Source organism: Nyctibius grandis, chromosome 11 (genome assembly GCF_013368605.1).
Source record: "Nyctibius grandis isolate bNycGra1 chromosome 11, bNycGra1.pri, whole genome shotgun sequence".
Taxonomy (NCBI): domain Eukaryota; kingdom Metazoa; phylum Chordata; class Aves; order Nyctibiiformes; family Nyctibiidae; genus Nyctibius; species Nyctibius grandis.
The window spans coordinates 19,878,090-19,895,030 of record NC_090668.1 but is presented as its reverse complement, the minus strand read 5'-3'; the positions used below and the strand labels follow the sequence as shown (position 1 = coordinate 19,895,030).

At 45.6% G+C, this 16,941-nt stretch overlaps 1 long non-coding RNA gene across 4 annotated transcripts; it reads left to right on the top strand.

Annotated features, from left to right (window-relative positions):
• The first annotated feature begins 112 nt into the window (after window positions 1-112).
• LOC137668836 (uncharacterized) lies at window positions 113-16,665 on the top strand. 4 transcript variants are annotated; one of them, XR_011048992.1, is made up of 5 exons: window positions 113-526; window positions 1,574-1,714; window positions 8,435-8,489; window positions 9,220-9,325; window positions 15,553-16,665. It is a non-coding gene; the product is annotated as an uncharacterized lncRNA (long non-coding RNA). The 4 variants fall into 4 exon arrangements; XR_011048993.1 differs by lacking the exon at window positions 15,553-16,665 and adding an exon at window positions 14,019-14,668; XR_011048995.1 differs by lacking the exon at window positions 1,574-1,714.
• Window positions 16,666-16,941: the final 276 nt, after the last annotated feature.

Genomic DNA, 16,941 nt, shown 5'->3' with positions numbered 1-16,941 from the left:
CGGCGCATGGGAGTGGGCGGGCACAAGCGGAGAGTAGCGACCAATAGGAGGAAAGGAAGGCGGCATGGGGGCGGGACGAGGGCGACCCGAGACTCCCCGGGGCCTAAAGGCCGCCTTGGCCCGTTCCAGCCCCGCGGAGCAGCTCTGCGCTGCCCTCCGCTCCCCCCGTGGGCGAGTTGCAGCCCCCACGCCGGCGGGACCGGCATTTCGCGGAGGGCTCGCGGGGTGCTCTGCGCTGGCACCCCGCTGCGTGACCGCCGGGGCTGCCCTGCGGCCTCTCGTGGAGCCACGCGTGACATCCCCGCGGCAGGAACCCTTCCCCTCTGGCCTTCACCCCCTGAGTCAGAGCCGTGCCGCGTCCTGCCCGGCTGCCCCTGTGCTCCCGGGGCAGGAATCGGGCGCTCGGCCCTACGCGTTCAGCAGGGTCGGCACCTCGCAGTGTGTTGTCCTTGCGGGTCACCCACCCACCGTCAGCCCGAGCCTGCAGCGGGACAGTGAGAGTCAGTAAAACTCTGCTAAAATTCAGGTAGGTTTCTGGAACCTCCGGCCTCAGCTCAGCAAAATTTCAGTACGTGGGGAACGTGAAGGTCAACAAACTCCCATGGGGACCCTTCACCTGCGAGGACTTGCAGAGAGCTTGGGATCAGATGGGAGACAGGCCGGGGTCCGTGCCCCTTGGGTGGAGACAACGCGTCGGTCAGTGCCTTCACCTGGAAGGAGCAGGGGGGACTTGGGAGCGCTCCCTTCAGCAAGCACCATGGGCTGAGCAGGGGGGAAAAGGCCCATTTAGAAACAATGACATTTTTGACATAACGCGAGAGCAGCTGGGGGAGCGCTGGTAACGCCACGGCCTCTGGTCCCCATGCGTTTCCAGCCTGTGCTCCCAAGAGATGTGCAGCAGGTAACAGGCCCGTACCATGATTTCACTGTGAGTGGCGGTTCCTCCCTTGGGATACATGTAATGTTTCAGCTACCAGAAAGAGCTGAAAGCTTTTTTTGGATACACAAATTTTGGATAAACAGAGGAGACAGGGAAGAGGTGTTCCTTATCTTCTCCCACGACCCCATTTCTCCTGGGCCCTACTCCTATTCTCAGTCACGAGTGTTCAGTAATAAGATTCAAGTGAAAAACCAACAGTTCTATTAAGTGTATCTCCCCAGATAATAGCTGGATAGAAATATCCAGGTCCAAAGTGTGCCAAACCTTCTGTACACCCAGGGTTGGACTATTTAAGGGCTGCTCTTTCTGACCTAGTAAAGGAAATCACTTCAAGTTTCCCACTGACGTAACTGCTGCGGCTTGTCCTTGCTTTGCAGCGATGACTCCTATGAAGTGCTGCCAGCATGGCCGGTTTCACCTGGTGTGGACACGGGAGGAGGTGGAAGGTGGCTGCTATGGGGATATATTGAAGCAAAAATCCCAATAAATACAAAATACAGTCCCTTCTTCTCTTCCCAGGTTGAAACAGAAGATCAGCTACAGCTGACAGAGCTGTGTATGGTAAATAACAAAGTACACTGAAGATGTTGAACTGTATCAAATTCCTGATTTTTTGGGTCTATGTTGTTCCAGGTCATTGCAGTTTAACTCTTAGGGTGCTGCTGTCTTCCCAGCTACAAGCACGGGTGCTCTTGAAGAGGCTGAAAATTGTCCCAGGGCCTGTTAATGACTTTAATGAGCTGTTCAGGAAGACAACAGGGCTTTGTGCAAGAGGTGGGTGTGGTGGCGTTCTGAACACATCTGTTGAACAACAACAACAACATGAAAGGCAAAATTGATTTTTCCCTTTTACTGCTGAGTTCCACCCAGCTGCTCCGGAGTATGAAAGAGCTGTGGAGCAAAGTAAGGTCATGTTTCTTAATTCCAAAGCACTTTCAGAGTGCTACTACAAAAGCAAAATCCTGTCCCAGCAAGCTGTGTGTGTGTGAACTCAGCCTGTCGTCTGCAACCTGGCAGGGAGAATTTCTGGCAGCTGCCCGTCATAGGGACCTATAAAGCTCGGAAGAGCTCTCTGCAAAACTTTACCTGAAAAGATGTTTCTAAGACACAATGTCTAATGCTCATCTCCCGCCCACCAGCTTTCTAGCTGCGTAACTCTCTCACTCCTCCATCTCTGGCAAATCTAAACAAAGGGCTGACCCAGCAAACACTGCAGGAAACATCCTGTGCTGTGGTAGTGCACACATCTGATGTTAAGACACTCAAGGAGATAGGATTAGGTTAGCTTTTGTTCCAAGGGAGCAGCAGAAGGCCAGATAAAGCAGTGATGGGCACACTAGACACACAGACTGGCAACTAGCTCCTCACTGTGAAGGAGAAGCTGAGCCAGACATCTGAGAAAGCAGGGGGAGCACAATGGGAATGCTTAATAGCAAAGAAAAAAACCTGGCAGACATTTAAACATGTTTTTAAACCTCTCGTTAAAGAGGATTTAAGAACTAGGCATGTGTAGGGAAAAGAAGCTTAATTTATGATGAATGTTAATACCAGCTCCTTACGTACAATACTGCCATCAAGCATCTCTGAGGGTGTTTGAGGGACTAGTACTGTGGTTATGATTTCAGTTTATAGGGGAGATTCTTTTGCATTATTAAACAGATCATGCCCTGCCTTGGCCTTTGGTTTGATGTACACAACACATAGTCAACGTTAGCCAGCTGGGGGGCACAGTATTCTGCAAGTCGTTAGCATTTTGAAAATAAGTTGGAAAACTACTGAAAGAGATCCCCTCCTTCATCATGACCCATCAAAGGGAATAGGGGTTAAATATTTTAAAATTTGGAAAAAAAATAAACCAAAGTTTTAAATAAATAGCATTTACCCTTTGGCCATATTTGTTTAGCTTAACATTCATTATAGATGGAACGTTTAAATATTTGCAAAGTTAAATATTTGATTTGACTAGTTATAGAAATTAGCCCTAATTGCCTGGTTCCCATTACATCCTCGCTTTCCCAAAGGTGAAGAGTCAAAAGATTTACCCTAGCCAGGATTCACTAGCTGTTTTTATGTATTTATATCATAGATCTAGCTCCTGAGGTAGTTAAGTAGATGATGTTCATAGAAGTAGCAGGAGGGATAATATCTGGCCAACAAACTATGTTGACTTCTTTGCATCTTTTTCTATTTTTCACTGAGCATTCCCATCCTACAAACCCCAACTTTTCAGGGGGTTAAATAATAAAATGTAGTGTTTTCCCCTCTAGGTCACTGGTCACAGTTCCCCACAGGTCATGCCACATGGCTGCTGAGTGGTCTGTGTGAAATTAGTTTAGTGGGTCTCAAGCCAGACGCTAGTTGACAGATGCCCAAAAATCAGTGCTCCAGTTGGCTGCCTTGTTGGCAGTCACAGCAGGTTGGTCAAGGCCATGCAAATTCAGCAGTTCCCCGAGACTAGGAGCATAGACAAGGTTGCTTGTGAATACTTTCCTCTGTTGTGAATGCCAAAAGTCTTCAGAGAAGGTCACAGCACAATGCTATGAGTGCCAGCATCTGAGGACGATGCTATCACCTCTAATTCAGCTGTCCAGGGAAGTGATGGTAGCAAAGGTAGGAAAACGCTGCTGAAGACCCCCAGCAGAGGCAGCCCAGACATCAAGGAGAGGATGCAAGGTGGCAATGGGAGTCTTGATCGAAGTTTTCACCCTTTGGCTTGCCCCGCACAGGAGAGCGGACTGCAGAGCTGCCAGTCAGACTAAACCAACTTAGCATTTCCTGCAGTAACAATAAAAATCTGACCTCCATCTCTCTCAGCCTTTTCCTCCTCATGCCAAATTTAAATGAACTTACTCTTTTTTGGCAGCAGGAAACTTCACAATTAAATATAGAAGCAGAGCAGACTTTCAGATGGAACTTACAGCAAGGGAACAACAGATGGCATTGTTTGCTGGGCTGGAAAAGCTGCATCTGCTCCTAACAGAAATGCTAATCAGAGCTTAATTAGGCATTCAGAGGGAACCGTACCCTGTCCCCAGGACAACGGCCATGTGTATACGATCCTGAAAAACACAAGGAAGTAGATACAAAGTCATCAGAAATCCTCACTGGACCAAGTCCAAATTAAGCACATAATGTGATGGGGTAACCCAAAGACTTTCCTCGTTCTGAAATCCATCTGAGCCACTCAAAATAAAGATGTAATTGGCAAAGACTTATTTTAGTTCATTTGCAAGTGGTCAGTGACTTCATTTTCAGTTTCAAAGCAAATAGTTCTAGCATAACGCTGGAATCAGATCCCACCCTGGCTGCTCTCTGACTTTCTGAGGTGTGGCAAGATTAAAAGGTAGCTGAGATCTTTATAGCAAGTACCGCAAATGGGGATAATACAGTCAGAAAGATCAGTAGCATGCACCTTGCCTAGGATAACAGATCTCTCTATAGAAACACAAAGGAAGAAAGAAGAGGATGGTGGAAAATGTTCCTCGGTTCATCCCAACTAGGTGTTCAAGCACAAAATGAGCCCTGTGGCATGCAGTGCCTGTGCATGGTCTAAAGCAGAGCACAGGACATTGTTCCTCCTTAGAATCACAGAATGGTTTGGGTTGGAAGGGACCTTAAAGATCATCTAGTTCCAACCCCCCTGCCATGGGCAGGGACACCTTCCACTAGACCAGGTTGCTCAAAGCCCCATTCAGCCTGGCCTTGAACACTGCCAGGGAGGGGAAGTGTCCTTCCCTCTTTCCCTGCCAGCTTACCCCAGAGGTGCAGGCATGCAGGCAAGGCTCTGTGTGCCCTCATTTCAGTGTCCTCTGTTCGGGGTACCAAACTGCCACCTCAATTTGGAGCCGGCAGAGCTATTTGCAAAACAGCAAAAGACTACCAAGTGTTTCACCAAGAGGCTGGCCCCAGCTGCCGAATTTGCCAGCACCTCAGAGATTCCCATTATACTGAGGCTTTGCATTCAAGCTCCCATCTTGTTTCAACATCCTCTTTCTCCCCTAGCTTGGGTCATGGCAGCATGTCCCAGCGTGGTGCCTGGGGCTGCTCTCCGTACCTGGGCTCACCATGCTGCTTCAGATGCCTGGGACAACGTGCACCTCATGGGCAGTGCTAATGGGGACCCCCTTTTGCCAATTGCACACCCTACTTCCAATAGCCCTGGAAACATGCCACATGGGTAAGTCAACACCTTGGCCTTTTACACATAAAAGATGTTCATAAACAGGGATTGTTACTGATTTCAAACAATACTCTCCAAACATTGCCAGAAAATCACTGGAGATCAAAGGCATTTTAGAACAAGTGACTTAGAGCTGCAATAAAGGAAAGAGTTTTCTTGGCACTGAAGCAACTTTCAGCAACTCCAAAGAGTGGTGAAGAGAAATGTAACAGGATCCTAAACCATTTTGGCCTTCAGCACCATTCTGCTTCAGAGGGATGTAAATCCTGGCCTGGCACAAACCTCAGGGCAACTAGAAAAAAAAGTGGTCCTCCTGACAAATGACTTTGCTGCAGATGCTGAAGCTGTAGGCACTTATCACCCCTATTCCAAGGACTGCTGTGCCCCACCGCCACCACAATTTTGAGCCCCTGGCTTTGGCTGGCTGGCTCTGAACAGCCTCCCATGAGCTGTGAGTGTGCTCTGTATCCCATTAAACATCATGACCCCCATCATGTCTCTTTGAGAGGAACCTTGGAGATTTGCTGACTGTCTGTAGCTCAATGACAGCAGATTTATTACTGTTTTAATTTGGAAGAGACTTCTCCAATGATGGAAGTGGTGTCTGTACCCTTGTGCCTGCTGACCTGGAGCTGGCCTTCTCCCAAGCACTGTATCCCCATGGTGTGTGGCGGGGGGCAGGCACTGGGAGCAGTTTTTGCAAAAAGACACCCATTGCAGGTGTCTGAGGTCACAGAAATCAGGGAAGGCCATGTACAGAGGTGCTTCTCTCCTCTGGAGATGGCACGAACCAACCTGTGTTAGCAGAGCAGCAGTGGGCTGCATGAGTCAGGTCTTCCTATGCAGTACAGGTGGGTGGATGGGTTGCCCCATTCTCTTCAGAGGCTGTCCAAGCAACTGTTGTCTAGTATTACATTCATGTGGTGAAGGCTGAAACACCCAAGGTATCAGAGCTGCCATCCTCCTGCTGTTCATTGCCCATGCACTGGTAGGAGTGGAGGATCTAGCAGCCAGTTGAAGGTGAGATGTCCTCACACCATGAGATTGTGCTAAATGAGGCCAGCCTGCCAGCACAAGCTTTGGACTCAGCGACTTATGAGTGTTGAAGCTCAAAGACATGGCAAATGGCAAACACCACAAGGTCTCAACTTTCCAAGGACAGCTGGAGAGCTGGTCCCAGGTCATGCACATCTAGCAGCACATGGGGCTCAAAGGAGGGCTGCTGCTGACCCAGTGTGAAGCTTTTCAGTGTTCATGGTCTGAGAGCAGATGCAGACTGTGGCTGGCTGCCTGGAGTTTAAATGTCTGTGTTTTAGATCCAGACTTCCTCCTGAGCGGTTCCAGAGGGGAAAAAAAAAAAAAAAAGGCAAAAAGCATTCCCAAGAACCTAATTTGTCTGTCAATGGCCAGTTTTCTTCCATCCTTTGAATCAGAAAGGCAGAGAGGAAGTGTGACCCGGAGCATGACGGGCCTCTTGGCTGCCCTCTTTGGCTATGGGGGTACCAAAGGGAGCCAAGGGACTCGGAGGAAGCAGCGAGTGGCTCCAGCTGGGCAGTGGTCCTGACAGCATCGCGTTAGCAGGACAGAGAGGACAGGCTGCCTTGCTGTGAATCAGCCCCAGCACTGTGTCAGGGCTTCCTACTTGTCCCTAGGATTTGAAGGCTATGTCCCTCTCTGTGCACCTCCATGAGCCCAAACTCCCTCTTTTTGGCAGGGGCAAGTGTAGGAAACGAAAAGGTGATCCTAAGAGGTCTTCAGCACCCTCCTTTCCAGCAGGACAGCATGTGAGTTGTTTTCTTGAAAACTGGGTCATTTATTCTTCATGTTAAACAGGGCAAGCTTAATGACTCCAATCTGGCCTTGCCTGAGAACTTGTTTCAAAATCTGGCCTGTAAAGCCACATTTCCAACAGTGCCAAGGCTCAGCACCTGGGGCTGGAGCAGGCTTTCTTGTTCTCTGAGAAAGGATTACCAGAGGACACATATGTTAAAAAAAAAAAAAAAAAAAAAAAAAAAAAAGGAAAAAAGAGGAAATTAGCTATTGCTGTAGAGTCCTCTAGTGGTGAACACTTCGTAAACCACCCAAGCATGCTCCCAGGTAAACTCACCCCGCCATTTCCTTTTTGATTTACATAAAAATGCTGATACAAAAAATACCAACGTCCAAATTCAATGCAGCTATTTTAACCATTTATGAACGGTGTCAAAGGCAAAGGTCCAAAATCAAACAATCTGGCTCCCCACTATCCTTCAGTTGCTCCCTTCCAAATAGCATCTCCCATCCAAGGCTAGACAATATTCTTCCAGACGGGTGGGTTGACATGGCCTTATGCAAAACCCATACCCAGCTCTGAGCAAAATGGTGTTTGCAGCAATTTGAATGTGTGGTAGAAGAGAAAAAAAGCTATTGCCTGCTGTGAGCTCCCACTGCTAAAGAGAAAAGCACTACCCTTGACAGGATATTTCCCTTCCTAATGAGACCATCATGTCTATACCCTGCTCTCTCACTTCAGACCTGGGTCTTCTCAAATATGGTTCAATTTCTGTTTCAGAACCAAGGAAGAAATCTTACAAAGGTTTAAGACTTAAGTACAAAATATACTCTCACATGCTGCAACCAAATAATTGGACACTCTTTCTTTCCTAAGAGTCTTTTTTGCCCTCCCCCTGAATAATCACTCACAAATACTGCCCTTTGAATTCCAGCTTCTGCAGTGGAATAGCTGTATTAGCACCTGCTAAAGACAACCTGCTTTGACAGGCTGTGTAACTTAAGAAGCATCAAAAAGACCAAGGAAAAAAAGGGATCATGAAATTGTTAGCAGACTGGAGGATGTTGCTTCTTAAAATGCTACTACACCCATGTTAACAAGCAATTCAGAGGACTGAAGCTTTAAGAATTCTTTTAAAAAGTATTTATCCTGTTCAATATTTGCCCTATATTTGAACCAGCATATAAAAATAATACAATCCTCGAGTCACATAATAATTTAGGCTGGAACAGACTATAGGCACCATAGGCAGTCATCTGGTCCAACACTCTGCTTAACACAAGCCCAGCTAGACCAGGTTGCTCAGGGACTTGTCCAGCTGAGCTCTGAATGTCTCCCAGGCTGGAGATTCCTCCACCTTTCTGGCCCTTGTATGTAATACAGTACCATATATTCAAATAATTCATGTAATGTTTCATCTTTCTATGTAGTCCGACTCTGTGCTCTAGCTGCTAAGCTTTTCTAGCTGAAAGCTGCAGTATTTGGTGTGTGTTTGAATTTACAGGTCCATCGCCACTGATTTACATTAATTATTTTTCTTCAGGCCTGATGTCCCACCAGTAAGCTCAGACACCTCCTTGAAAACTTCTGCTGAGAAGGTAGGCTTTAAGCTCATCTCTGCCAAACCCTTCCCAGAGGCCAGATGCTCGCTGGTCTCACTGTTAATTAGACTGATTTCACAAGTGCTTACAGTAAACTTAAACTGAGCTGCCAGCCACATATCAGTCCTGCCTGGCTGCATTAGTTATATATCCCCTCATGTCGAAATCAATAATATTATGTACTAGTAAATAATAACGATTTCATAAAGCTGAAGTAACAGAGATTTAGTGTGTTGTTTCAGCTAAAGAAATGAGCCCCTGGGGGTCTGTTGTTTGGCTGTTGATTTTGCCGTGTCCCATAGGAGGATTTCAAAGCACTTTCAAAGTGGCTTTTCACAAGGGGATTAACAAACAGACCATTGCCAGGGCCCTGGGAGAGCAGATATTGTTGCATCCAAGTGGGAAAGTTCCCTTTTTTCTTCTTCCCTGTTTTCTCCATGCCAGTGAAAATCATGAAGAAAATAAAGTACCATATACATGAAACCTTCCCTTTACCTTGTGCTGAATTTCAGTGATAACCAGAAAGTCCATTTTCAGCTACTGACTCCAAATTCCATTATTTATTTTTTTTCCTGTAGTTTAAATTTCTCCAATTTTTAAAATGGAAGATTTCTAACAAAGACTGTTATATGTGTTTTAATTTTTTTTTCCACTGTAAAACCATTTTTTATCAAAAAAAATTGTTCACTGTAAAATTCTAACTGGATGAATTTCTTCCTCTTTGCAGATATGAGGATTAAATTTCAGGAAAGAAGACTACTCAGATACCAGGTAACAGAGATGCCAGAACAACTAGACTAGATGAGAAGCTCTGGGATAACAAACTTTTTCAGGTAAACAAGACATTCATTTTAAAGCCCAGGATGAAATCTAACTATTGACACCCAGAGCAAATCCCTTCCACACCCCAGGGAGAAGGAGACAGAAACCTCTTTCTCCAAGTGCTGGATTTGAGATGAACAGTAGCAGGTATCTCCTGCAGCTTCTGGCTTACCTTGTCTTCTCACAAGAGACCAGAAAACCTGACGGAAGTGAATGAAAACGCATGCTCACACACAAAGGGGAAACAGATGTTCTCTGTCTTTTATAATGAGTTTTCAGAGGCATCAGCTGAGGCAGCTGGGAAATGCATGGCCTTTAGAGCAGGGTCCAAACATCACCTTCTTTCAGAGGTATATGTTTGAGTATCTGCCTGCTTCTCCTTCCTTCTAGGAATGACAGTCTGTCATTTCATTTTGGGTTTGGTGGTTCCCCTCCTACCACTTTATCTCCTCACTCTAATTTCCTAAGTGAAAATTAAAGGAGAAAAGAATTACGGTAGAATCGTTCCTTCTCCCTCTCCCCCATTATTCCAGTCTCTGGGAAAGCCATAGGTACCATGTCAGGATGTAGAGAATGGTGGTGCCCACAGATCAGCTCTAAGCCGTTGCAGCGGCATGGGAGGCAGCAGGCAACACACCTTCTCTCCCTTCATTGTAGTGCCACTTCCCACTCTCCTTCCCATTCCTCAGCTTCCTGCCATGATCTTTCTCTGTATCTGAGAGGAACATCTCCAGGTCCTGCAGATCTACTTAGCATCTGCGTGTCCTTGGGAAAGGAAATGTCCTTCATTTGGTGGTGGGTCTCTCATCTCCATGCCGTAAGGCATTCAGCCATGAACTGTCTTGCAGAGGGTCCCCTAGGAGGGGGAAAAAGATGTATACTCATGAGGTCATAGCAATATTGGTTGGAACAGACACCTGAAGGTCATACAGCTTCCCACTTGAAGCAGGCTATTGCCAACACTCGTCCTTGCCGCCTGTTTAATTTTGACTGTATCTGTCTTGTTCAGACCACCAAATGAAGGACCTTTGCAAATTCTAGGAATCCCACTGCCACCTACAAAAGTTTTACTTGAACAAAAAAGCAAGGGTTAGAGCATTAAAATGGTGGAGGAGACCTTGTGGAGTGTTGTCTACCTGGATAGTGTCCCATAATCAGAGTGGTTTACCCCCGCCAGCTCTCTGTGATCCCTGGGGCTATGCAGGATGATATACTGACGGCCCTAGTGCAGGGAACCCTAATTCCAGATGACTTCTTAGATACTTTCATACTGAATTAGACAAACAGTGAAACCAGAGAAATGAGAAGAGGGGTTCAGTGGCTCAGAGGGAGTACCATGCCTTCTCCTCTATGTCTACATGTCTTCTCACCTGTTCTTAACTCCCTGGAAGCACTATGTTGTGAAGGTGCTCTGCCAGAGTAAGCAAAAACACAGAGGCTTTGTTATCTTTAGAAACCACAACATCACATGCCTGATCCATTTACAGCTCAGAATTTATTAGTGGAAAAGTCTCCACACATCTGCAATTCATATAAATGATAAGAACTCTTTGTTTCTAATGTTTCGGCATCATTGCAGCTTGCGTGCTTTCCCTCAGGAGATCCTAAAATGTCTCCTGAAGGAGGGGAGAGAGGGTGTGTGGGGTGTTAATCAGAAATATCTGGGCCTTGACTGCCCAGACACTGAGGAAGGAGGGACTGGGGGGAGCGGTTGTGGTGGCAGGTGGAGAGTGAGCCCTGGTCCTTGTCCCAAAATCACTGTGCATGGGGGGATACCCGGGGAGATGTGGAGATGTTCGGAGGATGCTGCATCGCACACGGGGCTGCTGCATCCCACGTGCGTGATCTGAGGTGCCGGCGCTGTGCCGCTGATCAGAGGGTTGGAAGCTCAGCTGTCTCCAGACTTTGCTCCATATTAATTAGCTGCTATGTACATCTCATGTAACTAAAAGCCAGTGTCTCTTCCCCTCCTCAGTGCACAGGCACCGCTCCGCTGTTGTAAACACACTTGAGATTGGAGTGAGGCCTTTTTCTGCCTGAACTCTTTGCTTTTGTTTCATGTTCAATGCTAGTTGCAGATACTACCTGCGCTGTGCAGGGGGCTTATACTAATTAAATGTTGCTATGGAAACAGCACATCAAACATAGGATGGTGTTTCTAGGGGAGGGAGGGAAGGAGCCACTCATAACAGAAAGGTCCGTGTTTGATTTGAAGGGACAGGGGTTTGCAGGCTCATGTTTTTGTAAAGTTGCCAGAGCCTAGAAAGATCTCCTGGGTTCATATGTCCTTTTCCTTCTTGTGGCTGATAATTCCTGACTGCATCAATCCTCTCCTCTGAGTCCTGTGAGAAACACCAGTTCTTTGATAATTCAAATAATCTCCTCTTCCCCTACTCACAACCCAAACAAGAGTGAACCAGCACTGAACGTGTAAAAATCATGGTATTATGGCCAGACACCTGATAAGTCAGAAAGTGGAGCTCTGCCCCTGGTGAAAAATGGGAGGTCTGACCCTTTGCAAGGGAGCATAGTCAGACTAATCTGTACAGATAACCCTGAAGTCCTGCCTAGGTTATGCAAAGAGCTGATTTAAGCCATTTTTAGATGCGCTGCTTCTCCTGCTTCTCTGAATGCAGCAATAACCAAGACACTTGGCTTTGTTGGCATGGGAATAAAAATAATTGCAACACATTTTATGTAACTGAAGAATCACTTTTCCAGGCCAGTTTTGAGTTAATATATAGGTTTTGATGGCTTATTTGGGATAAGCTACAGAATCAACCCATAGTTTATCAAATTGAAGCTATGAACCACAGTTGAGCAGTCATCCAAAGTACACATGGATGAAACCTGACTAGTCTTTCCAAGTTGCCTTCTGTATATTTAAGCTGAGATGTTTCAGGTTCATCAGGTGTATAGATCATTTCAGGGTTCATATTTCCATGTTCTTTGAGAATTTCATGGAGGAAGGGAAGGATCTGCATAGCCACTTTGAACTCGTCCTCTAGAAAGTGTGTTACCCTTCCACACAGCAAGCCTTAAAACTGCCTCGACTTATGCTCAAGGAAAAAAAAGGAGCTAGAGAGCATTTGGGATTGCAGCATGGCACCAAATTCCCTTTCATGCTGCCTGGGAGTAAATGATGTGAGCTACACAGAGCAGTAATGGGTAATGGGTCTTTGCACGCATAAGCCTGCTCTATCTTTGCAGCCCAACTAGATGTTTTTGGCTATGTTTGATATCTCAAGTGAGATCAAGGCTCTGTACGTAGTAAGGAGCATTTCCTTCTCTGAAAGACATATTGTCTAAAGAGGCCCAAAAGGCAAAGAGTAAGAGAAAAATGTATTATGGTAGTATTTTCCCCATTTCACAGTTGGAACTGTTCAGGAACTGGCTTTAGCTGAGTTGTGTAAGGTTTTGCAGGACTGGTTCCATGTAGTGGCTCTGAGCCAGCATCTCAGGTCACAAATATAAATCCTCCAGCCAGCTTTGATTTCTGTTTTGTCAGGCTGCAGTCAAATTCTCTCCCAAACAGTCCCTCAAACCTATACCACTCATTTTCACCATTTTTAAATGATCCCTGATCTGAGTAGCTGCTGCTAAGAGAGGTAGTAGCTAATTAATGTGCATCATTAAGAGATAAGCACATTTCATAATCATATCATAACATCCATCTATCCATTCATCCATCCATCCACTTTTATCCCTCCTTGCAGAATCTGGATGCAGATCAGTCACGCCACCTGCTTATCAATTAAGGAAGAACAGATTCATGGTCTGATAAATTTAGCAAGTGCCATGTAAGCTCTAATTGGTGGACATGATCCACTCGCCTTGCATTAAGAACTCCAAAAGGTTCTGCTGATCTTATCACATCATGTCCTCTTTGTGTTTTAATCAGCCCCACCCCCATTGCATTGAAATGTTCCTCTGTGACAAGCCCAGCATTGAAGCAAGCACATCACCACTTCCATTGACACTAAAAAATGCCTGTCTTGTTAATAGTATAAACGGACTAGGAGCTTCGCTGTCCAACTTAATTCAAGAGTGCTATCGGCATGAGTGGGTTATAAAAGCTCTTTTTCAAGATAAAAGACAGTTCCCTGCCAGAAAAAAAAAGCTCAAACATCTTTATGACATCCCAGTGCAAAAAACAATTGAAAAGGATTGTCATAAAGGGAAGCGTGTCAGTTGTGAACTTTACTGAATTGAGCCTAATGCAAAATTCATGCCGAGGTGTCACAAGCGAAAGGCAGTTTATTAATCCAACTTATCTGGAGCTGGTAGGCAGCAGTCATGGTACATTAAGATCGTATGAATATTCCCCAGGCTCATTTGGGTTTCTATTTCGGACCCCTTTCGTGAGTGCAGCAGAGGCCATTTCTGGTCTTTTGTACCAGAAGCAGCCTTCTCTTCCTCTCCCTTCCACATATCTTTTCATACCTGTCACACAGTGGGTGCATTGGGGCTAAGTGAAGCATGACATCTTTGCCATCTGACTGATCAGAATGCAACACCAAGCTAACTGTGTCATGCTTCTTTACTCCAGTCATGCATTAGAAAGCATTTTATTTCTCTGTTACCTTTTGTATGTTCCCAGGCTAACTTTCCCTACTGGGAAGAAGCTGCGGGGACGATGGGGTTCTAAGACTCCTTTTTCACATGCTTTCACGATTTTTGCAATGTCTTACTTTCCCCACACAGAATGGCAGCCTGTCTTGGAGCTGGTGTGTATGAAAGAATCACGCCGATGAACCTCTGTCTGCTAAGAAAGCATCAATGCACCTATAGAAAGAACATAGTGGGCTTGTCAGCACAAGAGCCTTTTAGAGAAAACAACAAACACCTGAAGAAGCAGTGGCGTGGGACCAATGCCTTCCGAAAGGATGAGGGGAAGGAGAAATTAAAATGGTTTGAATTACAAGTGCAGCAGGCTTGCAAGCTATCTCCTTTGTCTCCTGGTGCTGTTGGGTAGCACTGAAAGCAGACTGTGATGAGATTGACAGGTCTGGCCAAGAAAATGAACCCCCCCAGTGCTGGCAAATGACATCAAACCCCTTAGAACAGGGATAAAGCTCTCCTCCTTGGAGGTTTAAGCTAATCTTGCAATTGATTTCAGTAGGGTCAGGATTTCCCCAGAACCATGTGGGAAGTAGGAAGGCTCTAAGTGCAGCTGGCTAAGGGATTTGAGGCCAAATTTAGCCCTCCCCGAAGCCAGACCAATGTTTCTTATTTCTAACTGGGCTGAAGTAGCTGACTACTGAGCTCAAGCTGGCCATGAGTGACTGCAAGCAGGAGAGGAGATGAAGGCTGTGGAGTTGCAGAAAAGTGTTGTTGCTTAGAGTGGATGTGTGTTGAGGAGGTGGATTACAGCAAGAGAGCTGCAGCAGAGATGTGATTTACTGAGCTCTTGAAGGCCTGAAGAAACTTTTACAAAGGAGCTTATTGAAACCTAAGTGGTAAAGAGCCTCAAAGAAAGAAAAAGTCCTCTGGAGCGGATACCCTGGTGTGAGTCTTGTTGGAAGAAGATTTGGTTGCATGTATTGAAAGATGTTGATCCCTTTCTGTCATGTTTACGGATGTTACCCAGAGTGGCTTTTACCAGCTGTGCATTTGGCTCAGCACTGAAGGATAATTGCAGCTAAATAGTCTATGAAAAGAAATCTACATATGCTATAGAATGTGACCTGGCCAAATTCTGTCCCCATTTACATCCATGCAACTCATTAGTTTTAATGAGGTTACTCTGATATCCCCAATGGCAGAATTCATTTGGAATGTTACGTTACGGAGAGTAGATGAGAACATATTACGTGATTATGACAGTGGGCTCCTTTGTGCTAGTTGTTCCAATGACTCAATTCATGACTTTCGGCATGTCACTTAACTTTTCTGTGCTATGATTTACTCAACTGTGCTTATGCATATTGACCTGTCTTACATGAGGAAATGACTATACAATTCTTTGGACGCTGTAGATGGAGGGTGATGCAAACTGCAGTGCATAGACAATTGCAGCTGGGAGCAAAAAGGATAAAAATGTACTCTGAAATGTGCCACTAAATGATTTATCTCACCTTTACTCAGTGAAGCCACTGAAGCGTGACACCCAGTAGAAAAGAAAAATAATAGCAGATTAGTCTTCCTCGGCACCAGTCTTGCAAGGATTTAGGACTTACTTGTCTGTTTAATTGTATGAAAAATCTAAAATATGAGTACTTTTTTTTTTTTTTTGCAGAGTAGAGATCTTACAGTCCAGACTAAGGACTGTCTTGAGGTGCGCTGGCACCTGGCACAATGTGACCATGATACTGGCTGAGCTTTGGAGAACAGCAATAATGTGGGTTTGGTAACAACAGTTGTGATGTGCCCACACTGGATTTGGGACATTGAAGTACCTCTATCTAAAAGACACCCAGCACCTTCACCTGCCTAAACTCAAAGTGGGCTGTTATTTGTCTGCCCTAAACCCTGCATTCTGGCTAATGGAGGAGGAGCAAGAACCACTGAGTCAACGTCTGAAGATGAGAAATTCGTCAATCAATCAGTGCTATTTCGGCTGGATCGCAGCAGAGGTGTCTTACTGACTTCTTAACACTGCTGAATCCTTTTCCTCGCTCACCGTGGTCGCTCCTGCTGGGGCTGTTCATGCGGGATGCTCAGGCTTGCCGGGCTGATTGCCCACACGATGGCGGTCGCCACCAGGACATCGCTGGGCTGGCCCAGCTCCACTCCTGGCAGGAGCAGGAGCCAGGAGGATGGAAAGGCAATACCTGTTTGCCATAGGGATTCTTCCTATGGGCTAAGACCTCCTTCTCTCAGCTCTCGTGGTTTCAGTGTAGACATATCTTTAATAGCTACATTTTCCCCTCAAATATCAGTGATGAAACAGAGATGACACCAGAGCCCCTCTAGATAAAAATGGGATTTCTCACCCCTTCTCACTGTGCACATTTTTGCTGTTGGGACAATTCTCCCAAATCAAGCATCACAATTGGAAATTGAAGATGGTATCTCTGAGTACGTCAGCTTGTCCCCTCCTAGCAAGGGTGCCATAGGACCAGTGCAGTTCCCTGAAGCTGCAACACTCATTGCTCCTGTGGAAACCTCTGGGTAGGTTGAAATGCATTAAAGCATTTCTGAGATAGAGCATTTTAGACCTTGTACTGTAGAAGCTGTGATTTCAGGATTTCTCTGTAGACTGTGCTTTGAGAACCACTTTCTAGTGGAGGAATTGGCCACATAAATAAGAAAAACACATGATAATTTAGGTGGCAACCTTAATTGCATGATTATTTCCACTCTTGTAAATGTGTATAATGTACAGTAGAATATTCAATAAAATTGTAGCTTGGGCACTGAAGAGATTTCCCTTTCACTAAAAATATGTGCTAACTGTTCTTAAAGAAAGGTTTAGTAAATTGCCTCTAAAGCACAGGAAATTGGCTTAGCTCCTTCTGCGTAATATTTGTCTTAAGAAGCACATCACAGGCAATAGGGCGGAGAAGAGTCACTAAGGTCTGAAATACACAGACTCTTGCAGCAACGATATTACCAGCCCCTCCAAGACAACCTATAGTGTTTAATTTTGCTACAGATTCTCTGGAGGACCATCAAGAAATTGCTT